Genomic DNA, 5,112 nt, shown 5'->3' on the forward strand with positions numbered 1-5,112 from the left:
TTGATAAGGGCTGCGCTGCTGAGTTGCTTCTGAAAATGGAGCAGGAGAGAAGGATGAATTGGAGAGAGATCAGTGCAGGGGTGGGTAATGCAGGCACCAGGAGCAGGGAAACAAAATGCAGTGGTAACTATTTTAAACTGATGGAACTTCTGTTCTCTTACCTGCATACTCATGAGCAGCAAGAGACATATCTAAATGTTGGGCACCAAAGCCTGTGTCCAGGTGCTGTGGTCAGAGGTCTTTGCAATGACGCAGAACAAGGAATGCCACTAAGAGAGTTCTCATGTCTCCTACATTCTTAGCCTGGTGACCATGGGTTGTTTTTGCAGGTGCCTTTTCATACCCTCTGGGAGATGACAGGCTCAGTTTCAATGTCCCTTCTCTGTGAGTCATTAAGATTTACTCATTGCCCTTTTTCTCTCAGTCTGAGTGCCCGGAGGAGCTACCCCTAGATGTGTTGATGTCCTGGCTAGCAGCTAAGCTCAGTGCTGTTAAGACCTGCAACTGCTCATGTTCCATACCCAGACTCTCATTTGCTCTCCATTCACACCTACCTTTGCTTTTCTGTTGGAATTCTCTACTCCTCCCCTTGCCCTTCCCAAATTACTGCCAACTGCCTCCTGCCCTGGAAACCCAGCTACCCTTCTGTGGTTCCCAGGTAGATCTAGACTCCCCTAGAGGAGCAGAGTCGCACTGTCAAAAAACCTGAGATGCCATGGCCAAGACAAACACCAGGCAGTGGCTCTGTTGAAAGAAATAGCTAAATATTGAGATGTACCTGGGACCTAGTAGAACATAACCAGTCAGGGCAGCTGGAAAGTGAGTACAAAGAGCTCTGGCATAAGTAATTTAGGATTATTGTGCTTTTTCCTGTAGCATTACTGGATGGGCTGAGCAACAAAGTGGGCTTTTTGTTTTGGTCACTTTGTTTGTTTGTTCTCCCCTTCATCTGTGTTACTTTATCTTCAAGACAAACATCCTAACATCTAGCCTGGCCTACTGCTCTTTGGTAACACTCGCTACCTGGTGATTCATTGCCTTTCTGTCTCAGTTTCCTAGTTGGCAAACATGAGTCTTCTGCGGTCTGCATCAGAGTAGGGGACAGCTGAGCCTTTGCACTTCACCATTTTCTTTCACCTAATGTGATGTATTGGAAGCATGTGACACTGTAGTTCTCTGTCAAGTTCATACAGCACTGTTAGGCATGTAGGAAGGAATGAAGGAAGGGGGAAGTTATGGACAAGACAGACCTAATTTTTTATCTCTCCTTCTCCAGAATACAAACTGTTTATTGCCACGTTATCTCACATTCTGCTGTTGTGCAGTGTCCCTTTGGGAAAGGACACTCTGCAACTCTGTGTGTACAGCACAATAAGTAGTCTGAATCTGTTTAGGGCTGCCACAAAAAATGGCAACAGCTCAGGCCTTGTGAGCGGATAAAAGTTAAACAGTTTTTAGGAATGACTGGTGGGGCACCCTGGACTTTGTTCCTGAGGAAAGAGGTGAACGGTATCTGTAACCTTGTGTATGTTAACATTTGTGCCTAGGGAGGGACCTGACCTCTGGGGAGCTAGGCTAGGACAGATAAAATGCACTTCAATCCTGTTAGCCTCCTGCAGGCACTGAGGCCCTCAAAAGGGAAGTGAAATGTGGAAGAAGAGTTCTCATTCCTGACTAGCAAATAGCAATGCAAACTGCACTTGTGGGTGGCATGTCCCAGGAGCTTGGGCTGAGTGTGAGACAGTCTTGCACTGGGGAACTTGTGTTGCTGCCCCAGCTTAGTTTGGTGCTGCTTCTTAGTTTGCAGACCCAGGCTTTGTCCTAAAGGTGTAAGAACATGGGGCAGTCATAGCCGATGTCTCTCCACATCTGCTTTGCTAGAGAGGATGTGAGAGATTCCTTTCTTAGCGGGCTCACAAAGTTTACCTTCCAAGTAGCTGCTATGCAGCGTGGCTAAGATGTATCCATTATCAAGGTCTCTATTCCAGGCTTTCTTATCAGACCTTGCTGTTCCCTCCACGTGTATTATCTCCCTCTCTTAATCCATTTAGACTGAGGGAAAGAAGTGTTTCTCTTATGGTGGTCCTAGATTCTCTCTAACATTACTAACAACAGCAAGTTGGAGGTGTAAATATCCGAGTACATTTATGGTTAGCTTTTTAACTACTGTAGAGCTGCAACAGTGGTTTAGACACCCTGGATACTCCAGAGTACGGATGTTATATCCTTGTCTGATGACTTGCTTTACCCAGATAACACCTGTGTGTAGTTCTGTTGACTACAGTTTAGCTGTTTGTGATTTCTGTCAGTCAAGGCCATGCCTCAGTGTAGAACACTAGTTAAATATTGATTTCCTCTACTCTTAGATTTACTTGAATCCTTTCTATCTTTAACCAATTAAGGACTTAGTGCTACTATAGATTCAGGTAATGGACTAAATAATAAATAAATAAATAACAAAATTTGACAAAGTCAGATTTCTTCTACGTAATCTGCTAGTCTTGCAAAACCCAGCTTCTCAAGGCCAGCAGCACTTTAACCAAGTAAGGAAGGCCAGTCAGCACCAGTTTTGACACGGTAAGCAATCAGGGTGGAAAAGGCACAATGAAATGGCATTTTATGCCCAGTGTGGTGAATTTGTAGATGCAGCAGATTTAGCACATGTGTACATGTCTGTACAGGGTGTGTGTTTTAGAGTGGTTTGCTGGAACTTTTGGAAAAGGAGAGTTAGAAAATATCTCTCACTCATGTACCATGTTGATATTGCTCTCTTCTGCATTGATCTTGGAACTGCTTTTTTACAGAGCACTGGGATCTGCTCCTTGCTGCATAGGGTAGAGAAAGCAACAGTATTAATCACTGTGCAATTCCTCCTGCATGTATTTCTCATGCACTCTCTTGCTGGTTCAAGTTCCCAAAATATTTTATGAACTTTACGAAACTCAGCATTAGGCAGGATTGAAAAACACCCTGGATCCTCAGGGCAATGAAAGCAGCATCCTAAAGAAAGCAGTGGACAATCAGATGTGAAAATTTGTGTCCAGTGATTCTGCTAGACAAAGCCATTGACTTGATCAAGTGGTGTCAAGTCTTGTACTGTGTGAAAAGCTGGGCTATAAGAAGCTCTCAGCATCCCCTTCAAACACTGATGTTTTTGTGATGCTGTGGCTCAGGCTGCAGGAAGACAGGAAGAAGAGACCAGGACCTTCATAAGTGAGTGGATCTCACAGTAACTTCTTACCCACTTTGTGTTCTGGGGCACATATGGGACATGTCTACTGTTACCAGAACCTGTAGGAAAGGAGCAATGTTCAAATCAGCTGCAAATGAGAATGATGCTTTCTCAGCAGTCCTCGATGTCTCACTTTCTGATAGGTCCCTTCCCTCATACCCAGGACAGTATCATGGGGTTTTTCCTGCTCTGCAACCCCGTAGTGGCAGCCAAACCACAGGCCCATGGCAGAAGGGGCTAAGGAGCAAGAGCAGAGACCCCAAATCTTTGCTAAAACCTGTGTGAGACCTGAAACATGACCCAGGTTGCTCTTGCCTTGTTATCACAGTGTATTTGTGTAACGTCACTCAGTAAAAGCAACAGGACTTTGTAGCTTGCTGCTTGCTAGAGCTTTAGCCCGAGTTAATGCCTTTGTTGTCTTCCCCTAAAGACCACATTCTTTCATCAGAAGTAACAGCTGTCAGTTTACACAAATGCCCTTCTCTGTAGATGAGCATCAGAAAGCACTGCTGGCATGCAGCAATGTAAAGAATGGTGCAGTGAGAGAAAAGTGTGGTGCTCAACATCAGTCTCTCCTCAGGATTGTTATGAGTATTCATCTTAAAAACCCACACTGTTTCCTACACCTGTACTAGCAGAAATCTTCCTTAGCAACAGTATAAGCTAGATCAACCAGATCAGTAATCAGAAAAATACTCTCAAGTGGGGTTGTAGATGAAACAGAATGAAGATCAAAAGGACTTTGAAGAAGCCTAGAAGACTGTTGCTTGAAGAACAGGCTAGAGGAAAGCCAGAGCCTCAATCCAGATGCTGTAGCTAGTCTGGTTTCTTCCTGTATCTTGTGTCTCTATTTCTTTGCCATCAGGATATGCTTAGGCTCAGTGGGCAGAGAACTGATTTTTTTAATTTAATGAAGTGTGGGAGGAGCAGTGCTGCTTCCCCAAATTACCAGCATGAAAGCATCAATCTTCTTTGCCTGAAGAGCAGCTGAGCAAATGAAACTGTCACGAGTAACCCGAACCTTTAATTGTGCTACTTCAGTAAGTTGTTCTCCTGCACCACTGTGCAGGCACTATGTGGAGCAGCAAGTTCATGATTCAGAAAGTGCTCACCTCTGCTCCCAAAGCACATAGGCTTTTTTTCCTCACTGTCCCAGGCACATGAGAGGATTGTCACTGCAGCACATTGAGGAATAGTGAGCATTTAGGGTTGAAATACGCTTGGAGACAGAGATGTGTTTGCTTGGTGAAACACTAGGGCAAAAGTCTTCAGTGAAGGCAGATTTTCCTCAAAACAGGAAGTTAAATCTCGAATTGAAACACGAACTCAAGCCTACTTCTGACCCATAGAGTGACCGAAAATAACATTCTTATTCAGCAAGCCTGATCCTTGGGTGTACTTACGGCAAGACTCTCAGGCTACTTCAATATCCTCATAATCCCACCTGCTCTGGGATGTTATGAGCTCTGTAGAGCAATGTAGCTGCATGAGATATGTGGATCTTCTGCCTAATACCTTAATAGCATTGAGTGCATCAACATGCCTGGAAGGAGGCAGGTATCAGAAAAGGGATAGGTGAACTGTTGGAGTTTTTATTATTGGTATTGACTGAGAAGCTACCACTATGCTTCAGCATGGTTGAGCCTTATGCTGATCTAGGTGGTGTTAGAAAAATGCTGTGCAGAACTGAAGAGGGTAGTAAAACTGGAGGCAATTAATGTGGTGACTTGACAGCTCTGCTATAAATCATAGTTATAAACCACAGAAGTGGGCTTTTCCTGCATTCATATTACCAAGAGGTCTGGGGAGAGTGAGCTTATTTATAAATACAATAGTGTCTGATAATAGGAGGCTGAGGAGGAACCTTGACAACAGACCAA

This window comes from Colius striatus, chromosome 8 (genome assembly GCF_028858725.1).
Source record: "Colius striatus isolate bColStr4 chromosome 8, bColStr4.1.hap1, whole genome shotgun sequence".
Lineage (NCBI taxonomy): Eukaryota > Metazoa > Chordata > Aves > Coliiformes > Coliidae > Colius > Colius striatus.